Genomic DNA, 14,492 nt, shown 5'->3' on the forward strand with positions numbered 1-14,492 from the left:
CTCCTCAAAAATAGTCTTGGAAAAATTCGTCTTTGAATAGGAAGTTTGAACAGCTGATCTTGATAGGTCACAGAGAGCAAATGTATTACTTAGGGGATGGGGTGCCAACATTTTACTTCTACGTCAGAGGAGTGTCTCATGCAGAATAATCCTCAAGATGTGACCGAGACTGCTCACGTTGTAGCATTAGATCAGAAGCACACACCATTGCCACTCTGAGGCTGAGGTTTTAGATGGTATTTGGAGTTGTATTTCAGGGGACAGGTGGAAGCAATGATGACAATTAGAATGCCTTTGATGCCGCATTTAGCAAGTGCTCTTTTACTAAAGTGGGCAGATCAAACACCAGGAAGCAGTTTCCTCACTGGTAATACGAAGCTTGGCTTTGCAGCCAGTGCTCTGTCTGAAAATCTGCCTCTCTTTTGCAGGGAGCAACTAAACTGTTGCTTTCCCCAGCTGCTCTGTTTCCCTGTTGGGTTTGCTCCTCTGTGCAAGTTGAATACAGGAAATACACATGGAACCAAGCCAGTTCTTTGTCACCTGGGGTACATGAACACAGCTAGAAGAGCCTGAAAGCCTCCTGTCTCTCCTAGGAAGCCTCATCATGGCTGTGCTCAGAGCAAGTAAAGTGACTTCCCAAATCAGGGAATTGTGGCTATGAGTTGGGGGCTATTGCCTTTTTGTCCACATGAGTGATTTGATCCAAAACCCTGATAGTTCCCACTATTAATGTAATCAGATGGCACCGAGTGGCCCAGAACTGCGGAATTTTGCCGAGCACATACAGCAGAAGTGCAACTTAAGTTCATGCTGGTCTTTGAGTGGTGGCATTCATTGTTTCAACTGACATTTGATAAAGACCATTCTAATCATCTTCCATTTAATTTGGTGGCTATTAAACACATCAGTTTCACAAAAACTGTGTTTTCTTATAGCCAGCCTTCTGTAAGACCCTGAAAAGTAAGGACATGCTGGTGATCCAGCTGGTTGGCTGTTGTCTGGTCAAGTGCTACACAGAGTAAATCTATGCTATAGACCTGAGTCCCTCAGTTATGTCTCCTTTAAAACAGGGACCCACGTAGGAAGTATCTCTTGCTTCCACCAACTCATCATTTGCTGTCTTTTGCCACATTCTGTGCTGTAAATCTAACTTTAAAAAAGAGACATGAGAGATAATACTGATTCTGTAAACTGCACGGAAAGATTGGTTCTATATGCAATACTTTATTTCTTTTGTGTTTCTTGTGACTGAGAAAACAATGGCAGGGGCCAAAGGAAATTTACCTGAATTTTGTACATGCAGGTGAGCTGATGTTTGTAGTGACTTGGAGTTGTGAACATAAGATGGAATGTGCCATTCAAGCGTGAGTCCAGCAGTTTTGTCTTTTCTTCATGCTTTTTGTACTGCAACTATGTTTAGTATATCATGTTTTGGTTGAGGTGCAGCTTTGGAGTTCTGTAATGTGACTTGTTATGTATTCAGAAGAACAAGGGTCGGTTTTGCTTTTTTTTTTTTCTGACATAGAAAAGCCTCTCCCAATTAGTCTGGAACTTTCAGGGATCCCCTGCTGTTATTTCTCAGCCATGAACACCTCGTTAAAGTTTATTCAAAGTCAGCGCTCCATGTTGAGTTGCTGGAACACCGAATTGTTCTTTCCACTGAGACTTGCTTGATTTGAGTGAAGAGAGCACAACTCCCTGCCCGTGTGCCCAGCATGCCAGTGACTTGTGATTACAAGCATGAGGGAGTAGTGCCGGGGCTACCAGCAAGCAGCAGCTTGACACATCACACTCTTCATGCATTTTCTGGTGGCTGCTTTTTAAAATCCTTCTGTCATCTGGGAGGATGTGCACAGGCATTTCACAAATAGTAACATGTGTGAACCCACCAAAGTGATTATTAGGCAGTGCATATTCATGTGACTTCTATAAAGCTCTTAATGCAGGGAGGTTGGACTAAATGACCTTTAAAAGTCCCTTCTTACTCAGAATGTTCTATAGTGTTAGGTGCACATTTTTGTAATATTTGAATAGCAGAAAATATATTCCCTGCATTTTAAAACCTTATTAGCAATTAAAATTCTCTGGTATTTTATAATTTATATACTATGGGTATATTTTTTCTATTTTCCATAGACGTGTGGGTAAACATACTGGAAAGAGCAAATATAAAGAAATTCCTCTTTCATTTATGTAGATAAATCACTTTTTTCAAATTAATGGGTGGAAGGGAAATGTCTAAAAATATTTTTTGCCAGTAAATTATATTGCAGTCAGCACAACCACATTTGTATGTGATCCCTTAATTTATGTGTGTGGCAAACTCCAAGGTGAGATGACCCAGATCTGATGGCAGTCTTGTATCAGTGTAAAGCAGATGGGCAGCAGCAGCTCCCCAGGCAGCCACAGTGCTCTTGTCGGTGGAAGTCAGCCTGAGATCAGAATCTAAAACATTTACATAGATAAGAAGGTGAAACTTAATATTTCGTGTTGCTAGTTTTGAAGGAACTGTCTCAGCTGGGTTTCTATTCGTTCTGTTTTTACTGTCGCTTCTTCTTGTGCTGTGAAGTACAAGGAAAAACTAAGCCAAGACGTTATTGTACAATAAAAGGCTATCTGCTGTCTAAAAATGGGAAAGGAAACTTACTCTGCACAGTCCATCTATTGCTAGTGGGACATACAGCTGGATCTCTGCAATAAATTACTGCAGGGTACCTCAGGTACTCTCTGGGCAAGAAGCAGTTCTGAACTGAGCTCACAATGGTGGTTTTTATCGAGGAGAGTTCTCCTCTGTGTTTGTGATAGACAGTAGGTAAACTAATGTGATGAAATGTTGTCCTTTTTGCCCTTTTCAGGATCCTGGTTTATTGCAATGGAGCACTTGCATAAGCTTGTGCCACGTAGGCATTTTTTCAGGTGTTGCTGAATAAAAATAGCTTAAAATTGCCAGCAAGTGGCTGCTGGGTTATGAGCATGAGTTTCATAAATCTTTTTATATAAATTAAAGCAAAATCAAGAGAAAAGACAACAAGGTCTTTGTTAAAACAAACAAAACCACACAAAGCAGTGTGTTAGGCTGTTTAAAAAAAAACTCTTTGCTTGGCTCTGGTGGGTATCCTCAACCTGAAGTTCATAAGTACTAGAATTTCTTTCCAAACAGAAGGTCCCTTCTGAATGTGGACAAGGAATTGGACAAATCAATTAGCCAGAATAAATAATAAAATGTTACTTGGAGGCCTAAGGCAAGGCTTCAGTCCAACAGTACTTTAAAGTTATGCAGACTTTAAAAGGAAGATAAGCTGATACAAAAGTTCTGCAGCAGATTCAGTTAGACACCAGATTACAATTCTTTTATGGTTGCAAGCAAATAACTGAAACTCTAAGCTTCTATTTGCCATACATGAGCACAATGAGATAGTGTTTCTTACTTTCAGGAGAGAAGTGAACATTGTTTCTCAAAAATGTCTTGTGTGTCATTTATTCCTATTGTATGGGGTTTTTTGGGTGGTGGGTGGGGGGTTAAGATAGGTCATTTATAAACATCTTTTTGGAATTGTTCTCATGGCACGAAAGAAAGAAACAAAGGTCTTTGCTTGAGTCTCAAATTGGAATTCTTGCATTGCATATTTGAGCAACTTTTATCTGTCGTTTAGTTTAATGGGAAGTTTGCATGGAAAATTTTAGTTATTTTATAGAGAAACTGAAGATTTTTTTTATCATATAGGTTATTTCTACATTTAACTGCTGGCACTCAATTACTGTGGATCTTATTAATTTCATGTTATGTGAATTTTTGAAATTTCTATAAGCTATATATTTTTAATTGCAAATGGTTAGGATTAGGTTTTGTATCAATGGACTGTATGAACTATTTCAAATGTGGGAATATATGTTTATAAAATATTACTGAACAAACGATTGTAATCTCTCTGTCTTCTTTCTAAATATATCCTCCACTTTTACCAGAGATGACAAAAACATTATGCTAAAAGAATTTGAGCTAGTTGAGACCACCTCCCATTTCTAGGTTTGTGTTTATTTTGGTCATATTGAATTTGAAGCAGAGACTCTCTCAGGGAAGGAAAGCAGTCCAAGTGCCTGGGTCCAGATGTGATGCTTTCCTTCCATACCAACCCAGGTCTCTGAGGCAGAGATCCCCCTCTCTGAAAACAAGACTTGGACAAAGTGCAAACGCCTCATTTCCTGAAATCTCATTGTTTAGGCCAACAAACAGGCAGGTCAACATGCAGGTTGCAGAACTGAAACTGAACACCACCTCAGTTTCCCTGGATCAATGAAGTGTAATTTGAGGCTTGTGGTTGCCTGTCTAGCTTGGAGAACCAGCACAGAGAACAAAGGCTCAACACTGTGGCCTTCAGATATTTGAGCAGTGAAATAATGTTGCTGCTGTTCTCTTCTGCTGGCTTTTGGCTCAGGACTCTGCTGTTTAGGTAGGCATTAATTTTTTGTGATGGTTATGCCAGAAAAATCTCCTAGAGCATAGGCAACTTCTGCTGGCCCTAGGTAGGTTAGTTCAAGAAGAAAACAAAACAACAACAAAACAAAACCCCAAACCAGGAACGAAAAACTTATTTGATTTCTGCAGATGTTCATATAGACTGTTTCTTATAACAAAACTTCTTGGTCTGACTCTGTCAGTCTCTCTGTAAAGTCAAGTCAGCAAAGAGCCCTTCGTGAACAGTAAATGAAAAAGTTGGCACAAGTCTGGCACTAGATGCAGATTAAAGAACAGTAGATGTAACTGGCTGTAATGCCTATTGCATTTTCAGCAACTTGTATGAAAAGTTAGAGCCCATAGCTTCTGCCCTCAGTGGGAGATGGCACACACAGAAGTGGGCTGTCTCGGCTGGAACGTTTTTGCAGTGTGGCTGCTGCTTTTTGGACAGGAAGCCTTTTTTGGTCAATAGAAACTCAGGTCCACAGTATTTTGTTTAACTGCAGTTCAGGGTGTTAATTTATAATTAGGCTTCACTGGGATGTAATCAGATCCATAGGGAGTATGGGCATTTTTTGCATGTTTTTACTGAAGAGCTCATTAGAAGTTGATGGGAGTTGAGTGCATCTCAGCCCAGTCATGCACCTTTTCCTAAAGCACCTAATTCAATTGATTGGGGTGTTTAGTGACAAGAAACACTGTGTCAGCAGGACCTTAATTATTTAATCCATCTAACCACAGCATGAGTGTTATGAGTAATGCATATGGAGGTAGATAAAATTCTTACATCTTCATGTTTGAGCAGGAACACTGGGAAAGGAAAAAGGTAGTTTTTATTAGTAAGTATATGCAATATTGTACAATTGCTGCTTGATATTTGCCACATAAAATATATGCCACACCATGAAAATAGTTAGAAATTTATCTGTCAATCTGCTCAAGTGTGACTAAACTCTAATACTAATGTTAAATGTACAATATCATATGTAATGGATATATTTTTCTTCTCTGTTGTAGATCATCTTATTTAAACTGTGAGGCAAGAATTCTTCTTGAAAATTAAGAGTTCTACAGGTAAGAACTGAGTTAACTAGTTTTATAAAGACCATTGTTGTTAATAAGCACCGTAATAAAGTAAACACAGAAGTGTTCGCTCTTCATGAACTACGCTTTGAAAAGCTGAAAAAAAATCACTTGAGATGCTCACAGTGACACAAACAGGATATTTGAGAAAGACAGATGTCTGAAAGACAGACGTCAAGTGTGAATGATGTTAGTATTTCCAATGCTTAGTACCTAGGACGTCTGTCAAGAAGGGATTTGTAAAGAATTGTCTTCTGACAGAAAAATGGGAGCCAGTTGAGAAAGTGGCTGGAAGTAATGGGCACACAGACACCAGGTGTTGGCAGCACGACTCTGGTGTGGGCTGCTTGTCATTTTCTATCTCATATTTTCAGATACCCATTGGGAGACCTAAACTTCATGTGCAGGAAATGTCCCTAGTCCCCTTGGGGTTATTGCTGAATAATAGCATGCCTGGCAAGTTAAGTTGTCATTCTTTGACTGATGTCTCCCCTGGGGTAAACAAGAAGTAGATCTGCAGAGCAAAAAGTCATCAGCTCTTTGTTTAAACAGTCTGCTAAAACTCCTGTCTAGTGCTTAAGACGCGAGGATTTGAGTCTTTTCAGAAGGATTTTGTTGAAAGATTAAATAATTGCTCAGTTCATAATGGGAAAACTCCCACTTTGCTGGAGATGGTGTTGTAAAGCCTTATAATCAGAGCTGATGTAAAAACAAAATGTGAGCAGTTTTACCTTATCACATGGAGGGGGGGGGGAGTTCTGTGTTTTTTACTTTTAGTGCAGACTGAGACAATGCAGGTAAGCAATTCACTTGATCCCAAATGAAGGATGGAGAAACACAGAAATTTGATAGATGCTTACAAAACCTATGATGTCCTTTAAGATATGAACTATCAATCCACTTTTCCAGGCCACTGAAAAACTTGTGAGCTATTCAATCTACAGAGTCCTTTAATCTACAGTTTCTGCCTTTTTGTATACATCTATTTCATGTTAGAGCTTATAAACACAATACAGGAGGTTGCTGAAATTGGAGAATTAAACATTTTTCCATACTCAGATAGAGCTTCCTGACTGCACCACATTCTGTTACCTTGCCTCAGTATCATAAAGAGCCTGAAGTTGAGAAATTGTGTTGAAGTTCCTCTGGGTTTACATTCTTGGAACTTTTCCTAGAGCAATTTCACGACTTAATTTGCATTTGGTGTTAGAAAATTTATAAGACTCTGGTGCTTTGTTACTTATACCTAGATTTTGAAAGGAAAAAGAATGAATGCCTGTTAAGTTTAAAATAAAGTTGTAGCCTTTTCTTATAAAAATGGATGTGCTAACCTTGAAATGCCAGTAAGTTGCATGGAGGTATTAAAAAAATAAAAAGCTATGTTATATTCCAAACATTACATACAAAACAAATGAACTAAGTATGATCTTTTATATATTAATCTTCATTTACATAGGAACATGGTATACAAGGATTCTTAAGAGTGTTAAAATGCTATTAATTTTCTGTGTTCTGTCCCAAATCTTTGCTCCCATTCTTGCATAAAATGAATATTTTTATTATTAGCTGTTCAAGCATGTTTTAAGCTGAGCTTTGAAATATTTCCTTTAAGAAAGAACTTTTTTAAAAATACTGGTTTTTGAGACATTTTAAGCTTAGTAATCTATCTACCATATTTAACTGCATGATGCTATTCCTGCTTCTACAGTATCCTAGTTAGTTTATCAGCTTGAATCTGAAGTGAGTACAAAGATAATAGTAGAACCAATTTAATTGTGTGGATGTTTACATGGCTTTTGGTTGTACATCTGCATAAATGTATATGGCTTTATTGCTTCACACTAAAGACCTTCTGAAGGGTTTTGGATTACTCTGTGGATAAAATGCCTCTCTGGAGGAAGGCAATACCTTGGGCACATTATATGATGTTCCTGGTCAGTTCAGTAATTTTTTGGGGAAAAAAAAATTGGCTTAGTAAATTAAACACAGAAAACCCCATGAGTAGGTCCATGCTTTCTCCATGTAATTCCTACCCTAGTCCTTGTTTTTGGAATTGTACTTGTGTAATACAAAACATTTGAGCTGGCATAAGCTGCATTATAGGCATCTGGCTGAAAAATGCTACTGAAGATTGCCCACTCTTTTAGCAGTAATTTTTAAACACTTGGCCAATTCAAAATGAGCTTTGACATTTTAGTGACTACATAAATTCTGAATATCCTTCCTTCTGTCATGATTGAAGTAATCCTAGTGTGTTGTACTCGTTGTTTCTGCCACTGCTTTACCAATATAAGAAATTGTTGTAATTCAAAGGCTGTATAGAAATATTTAATTTGTACATCTGCACTACCATTTGTTACTGGGAAAAAAAATCAATAATAAATGATAGAAAAAAAGCAATAATAATTCTGGTGCTTCATGCATTGCATGCCTGAGAAACCCATTTGAGCTTGGTTTTGCTTTGAGAAGGACTTTAAGTTTGTTACTGTTATTCCATGAATATTTCTTCCATGGAAAGAAGAAATAATAATAATAATAATAATAAGCCATAACATCAAACCTAATAACTTCATCTGAAATAATTTTTTGTAAATGTTTCACACGGAACCAATGTGCATAAGAAAAGGGCATGGCAATATACAGAAAATTGGGTTTGAAACCAACCAAATGATTGAGTTGACTGTTACTTGAGCCCATAGTGAGTCGTCTTAGGGAGCACAACCACCTGAGAACAATTTCTTTTGGGGAGCAGGGACCAGGGAGAAAGAAGACAGAGGTAGCTCTCAAGTGGTTTAGTTGTGTAAGGTGGTGCTACAGACAGGGTCATGAAAAAGGCAGTGACAGTCCAAAGGAAATAGAAGGAGTGCAAGGGTGGGATGGACAGAGAGAAGAGCAGTCCTTTCACTGGCCACCAACTGTCCTCTGATCTCAGCTGTCTCATAAAACTTCTCTTTGCAATTCGGTGAGGAATTCTCCAGTCTGATGAGCATGGCAGAATAAAGGGATGAGTGTCTTACTAGTGAAAGAGCCCAAGAAGCATTTCCATCCCACTCTCCTAAGGAAAATATGCCCCAAGCCTTCCTCCAGATATCTTTTAAGACTTCTGTTCTTCCTCCTTCTGAATCCTTTTGACAGATTCAATTTGTATCATGCTCTGGGGATTTGATTAATTTCCTATTATTGGCCGAGTCTTGCAAACCCCTGCACTCAAGGTTGGCAAGCGTGCTGTTAAATCTTGGTATAAATGAGTTCTGCTCCTGCACATTCAACCTATGGCATCTTTACTGCCTAGGACCATCCACCCAAACTGTGTTTGATGAGTAAGTGGCACCATAATGTGAAATCTATGCTATTAGAAGAGAGAATAAATTTACTCAGTATGGAACTTTTGAGTGTCTTTTACCATATGTCTTGAATCATAATTTAAATTAAATTTGCTTAAAATGGAAATCTAGATTCAAGCTGACATCATAACATATGACCCCCACTAGCAATGAAAATTGAAAACATGAGACAAGGACATTAATCACTGAATAGTTTATAAACTGCCCTGAATGTTCATCTGAAATGTTAACACTATTTTATTATATGCAATAACAGCTTAAAGTGAAAATTTATGAACATTGTGAGGTGCCTAAGATAAGGCATTCAGACTCATTTTATTGTGCCCTGTCTCAATTCTTTTGAGCCTTTAGAGAAGAGCACAGAGACACTTGTGTGCCTAGCCTATTGCTTTTAGTGCAAGCATAACCTTCTCCTTTTATTGGGACTGGAAATGTGAGCAGGATAGTGGGGATCAGATCTGGCAGTCAGACTTGTGTGGACTCCAATTTGTTCATACGTACCCATTTGCAGGGGTGTTTAATGGCCCCAGCGTGGAAGTGTCTGTGAAGTTTGGGTCATTGTTTTCTGGGGTTTTAATTCATCTTAGCAGTTTGAATTTTGGGTTGGAGTTCTGATAGTAAGTTTTTATTTTTTTTTTTAATAGATAGCTGTAGTTGTAATGTTGAGTGTAGCTGAATATGGAGTATAATGAGTGCAGTAGAGCTTACTTATTCAAAACTGACCAGGGCTGTCGTCAAACAGATCTCTTCAGATGACTTGATGGAATGATTTTGGGTTTTTTGTGTGGTATTTTTTAATTAGCTGGTACAAAATCTATTTGATGGTTTGAAAAGAAGAGATTTAAGAATGTCATTTTAACTTGATCTCAGATTTATAATGCTTCATCTGTAATATATGCCCTTCACTTGTGAACTCATAAGTGTAACTCAGAATCTTCAAAACTTGATGTCATACTTAGTTGACTTGGTGGAGTCTGGAAAAACACAAGCTAAGTTGAATTATTAGTTTCCAAACTATTCACTGCTGCTCTTTTGCTGGGAGAGCTTCTTTGTTCCTATGTAGCTTGAGCCAGTGATTTAAAAATAGATTTAAATGCTTTTATAGGTGAAAGTGAGCTTAATTGACAGTGAGGTGGTTGTAGCTTTTGTATTTTGCTTTACTGGGTAGTTCTAGTAGTAAACTGAATTTATTGAAGTAAATCTATGAAATTACCTTAATTGCCTGATCTCAATAATATTTTTAAGGAGCTCCACTATTTGTGTGGCTTTTATTTTAATGTAAGGTACATAGTGCAGCTTGTATATGCATATTGTTTGGAGGCTTTGAATGGCTTGCCTGTCTGATCCATTTTAATAGATTCCAGCCTTTTTCCATGACATCATTATTATAACAGACTTCCTAGAAAATATGAACAGCTGCTGTGTATTTTTTTCCTGTGTTTGATATTAAAACTGTAGCAGCTATTCTGTTCTTTACAAATGACAGCAATAGGCTTGTCTGATGTAAAACAAAATGAAAAAAAGTCCAAGTAAGGAGCTGTGATACTGTTAACAGGCCAGTAATGTAACAGGTCTCCATCTATGAATCATTTCATAATGCAATAAGGGATTACTTATGCTGCTGTCATACTGGTCAAAGGTTGGTCCCATTTCCTTCCCCCCTCCTCCTGAACTAAACTGTGCATCATTAAAGATGATGAAAACAGTATTGTGCTCAGCTTCCTGGCCCAGATGGCAATTTGCATGAAGAATTTTACTGTTTTTTTTTTTTTTTTCCCTAATATTCTTATGCAGACTGTGCATAGAGGTTTTTAAAGTTCTTTCCAGTTCAGGTCAAGCAGACTTCTTCCTTGTTTCTCTGCACATTTTGCCATTCAGGGATGGCTTAGAGACCACTTAACATGGAGTCTGGAGTATTACATACAACTAGGAATTCATCAATCTCATTGATATGTGTAATTTTCTATCTTGCTCCATCTGTAAATACTGTAAACAGCTGAAAGGTATCAAAGAGGGACGTGGACCTTTAGATCATTGTATTCCTTGCTGTCTAAAACACCTCGGTTGGAGTTTTAGTTTCTTTTAGACAACTTGTGCAAAGCAGCCATGACATCTGGTATGTTTCATGCCTCAATATCTGCATTTGACACAGCAAAAGTGGCAGGTATAAGGAAAACCTATCCTTTTGGTGTCTCTGAATAGAAGCACACAACACTGTGTGGCTGACTTAGAAACCAGACAAGGCTTAGAGTGTAATATGGCCACGAGACAACTCATCATCCATTAATGCTGTTATCTCAGACCTGTGTCTTTTGGAGTGCCCTCTTCCTCCATTTTGAACTAAGTCACCTTTGTGTTTTCTGCTGTGTGTGAGGGGAAAAAACGCCAGCAACTAAGTACTGTTCTTCTTTATGTAGCAGGGGGATGGTCTCTGCACCAGGTGTGTGGCTGTGAGCTGATTGAAAAGTGCTCCAAGAAAATCAATACTAACCTTGCAAGGAGAAGTTAGATGAGGAATGGCTGCATTGCTCCTGTCTGTGGTGTTCATCAAATGGTGCCTGTTCTGCAGAGCATGTAGAGAAATATTTTCATGAACAAAGTAACTAATACCTTTTGGCAATGATCACTTACCAGCACTTCTTCATCTGTTAAGGACTCCATGAGAGACTGCTTGACCTGTTCTCCATTAATGTCCTAAAGCAGCCTTGAAAAGCACATGATAAATAATATTAATGCAAATTATTAGCCCAGATGTGAGAACACATGAAAATTACCTTTTGTTTCATAACCACAGAAAGTTTAAACCAACACTGACTATATAATGTGTGATGCCTACAGAAAAAATCTGAGGTCATTCCTTCGAATATTTGATGCAACATGGTACTGAGCAACTAATGGTTGGTATCTGTGGCTTCTGGGCTGGACCACAGCCTGGATGGGAAGACAGCTTCAAACCACACAAGCCCTTTTGAAGGTCAGCTCACATCAGGGTGGCATGGTTAACAAAAACGCAGTTTTATTCCAATTTTAGGCCATTTCTGAAGCTCAATTTTTTGGTTATCTTCTCCTTGTTTAGATTGAAATGAGTGTAGAAGTCTGCTTTTCGGTGGAACAAAGTTTGTGTCTCATTTTCACTTAGTTTTTGCAGGTAGTTATAAAGCAAAGGGAACAAACAGCATGTTATGTATAAAGTATTTTGAGACTGTAGTTCTTATCATACCACTTCTGCTTTGAGGAAAAAGTCTTTCTCATTGCCCTAAAATTCCCTAGTATGGGGAAAGCTGTGGGGATTTAGTCCTACAGATTTTAGCTTACTGGTTTTTTTTTCCTTTTTTGAAGCATGCAGAAATTAATTTCTTCCTTTCCCTTCCCTCAACCCCCATATCATTTTCCAAATTATATAGTCTTCTGCTATTGCATTTCTGGTCAATCTGGCTTATTTTGGTTGTGTAATCAGGCTGTGGATTTTTTTATTAGTTCATTCCTGTAAATAAACTTCTTAAAAAACTTGGTTTTCTACTTCCTACCCCCAAAAGAAAGTTCAAGAAAGTAATTGATATTTACATAAATATGTATTAATAAGTTTTAAATATATGTAAGAAATCAATATTTGCCAGATCAGCTTATAAAAATTCTGCTTACAAATGAAATTTATTCTTAGCTGTTATTTTTATTTAAAAAATGCAAAACATCAACCATCCCGTAGAGATGAATCATTTTGTGGTCTGAAACAATTCTATAGTCATTGATACACACGAACTACAATATATAAAATGTCAAGTAATTTTATAATAATTACTACATCCATTCCTATTTGTGTGGCAAAGCAAAACTGTGGAGAAATTCCACTGAAATTAATGTTGTTGATCTATAATTACACCACTGAGTCAAACAGTAATATAGATCATTCATTTGTAATTTGAATGCAAACAAATCTGTAATAAATATTTCTACCATTCTTCAGACATGTCATGGAAAATGTTTTGCATTTTGCTTCACAGATGTTTAAACTAAAACTGAGACTATGTCTTAGTAATAGCATATGTCCACCAAATGTAATTCACTGAAAAATTATGTAACTGTGGCTCTCTTACTGCTACCCTTCTTACAGTGAATCTGCTCACCTGTGAGAGAGCAGTGAAGAGCAGCCAAATATGGCCTGTTTTATAATAAATAACAATGTATTTTGAATTGAGGCTGAGAACTGATTTTTCTCATTTGCAGTACGAATGCTTTTCAACTAGATTTGTGCTAAACTCAGTGGCAGACTATGGAACAAAAAGTATGTCTTAGTGAGCTGAACATGATCTTTCAGGTATCTGTGCAGCTCCTAGCAGCAGTGCCTGCCCATGCAGCAGGTCAGAGAGCTGCTTCATCCCTTCCAGAAGGACTCAGAACATCCAAGTATGTGAGGCACAAAGACCTTTCTTGAGGCCCACAGAAAGGCTTTACTGGTTTCTGTTTTTTCCTCTCTGCTGCGTAAATGTGTATCCTCATGACAGACCCTTTAGGGTGTGGTTCACACGTGAAAGGATCACTTCCCAAGGTGATTGGTAATAACAGGATTTGGAATGGTTTTGGGGGTGGGGATGTTTTTGGCCTTGGTCACCATCAGCTTTACGCTGGCCCATGTTGGCAGTGACTGATCTGTAATAAGCTGTTGCCTTTAACAGTGGTAGCCTTTTCTTTGTGAAATGAGCTGATGCCTGTTAGACCAAATGCAGAAGTCTGTACTGCAAACCGTCAGTACTAAAGTAATTGTAATAATATTGCTGCTACAGCCACAATGTTCAAAGACTGGTCAGGGGGGCAGGGTTTGCACAGAGAGGTAATATCTTTTATTAGATGAACCAATATAGTTGGAAAAAACAGATGCTTCAGACAAACAAATCCTCCTTCAGGAAAGGCTTTCCATGCCCAGAAGCTTGTCTGTTTTTTCCAACTGGTCTAATAAAAGATATTGCCTCTCCCTGCAAACTTTGCCTATATGAAACATGGGCATTTCTGTCAGCCCTTCAACAGAAAATCCTGCAGCAGCATGGGCATGGTGCTTTGCTGGATTTCATGTGTCATACTTCTTCTCCTACTTTACTTGCCCTGCATGTCTCAGACATGGGGCAAAAAAGGAGAATATGTTCAATTAATAAGATTATTATACACTGACAGACGAAGTTTATCAGAGTAGCTGGTTTATTCCTTTCCTTAGCTTTAGCTTAAATGTTTGATGGAAAGGAAATTTTGCTCCCTGTGAAGTCTGTTTCGTTCTCCCCACTTGAAAGATGTGGGTCCTGTAGCTCCTGTTAATGCTGATCTTCCTGGTGTGGTCCACCTATGTATTGGAAGAGTTACAGAAGGGAAAATTGTTCCCTGGCCATTGCTCTGCTTTTCTGATGAGTCTGATTTTGCAATATGCTTAGATGTGTAGTGATAAGTCACCCAATAGCTGATCATAAGACTCTTACTTAAATTTCAAAAGGGGCTCTAGGGCTCTCCTAGCAGAAAATAGAAGACAAAAATATTCGGTGGCTTGTTGGTAAGTGTGTCTAAAAGGATCTGCTGTAATGTAAAAACAAAAGGAGCAGTGTTTCCAGCTAGAGCACCAAACATCT

At 38.1% G+C, this 14,492-nt stretch overlaps 1 protein-coding gene across 1 annotated transcript in view; it reads left to right on the forward strand.

Annotated features, from left to right (window-relative positions):
* Positions 1-14,492, forward strand: part of BMPR1B (bone morphogenetic protein receptor type 1B) — a 231,757-nt gene that overhangs the window by 82,709 nt on the left and 134,556 nt on the right. The window contains exon 3 of the mRNA XM_030239132.2: positions 5,474-5,530. The gene's annotated coding sequence lies outside the window, so the exon portion shown is untranslated. The remainder of the gene's footprint in view (positions 1-5,473; positions 5,531-14,492) is intronic.

Source organism: Serinus canaria, chromosome 4 (assembly GCF_022539315.1).
Source record: "Serinus canaria isolate serCan28SL12 chromosome 4, serCan2020, whole genome shotgun sequence".
In the NCBI taxonomy this organism is placed as follows: Eukaryota; Metazoa; Chordata; class Aves; order Passeriformes; family Fringillidae; genus Serinus; species Serinus canaria.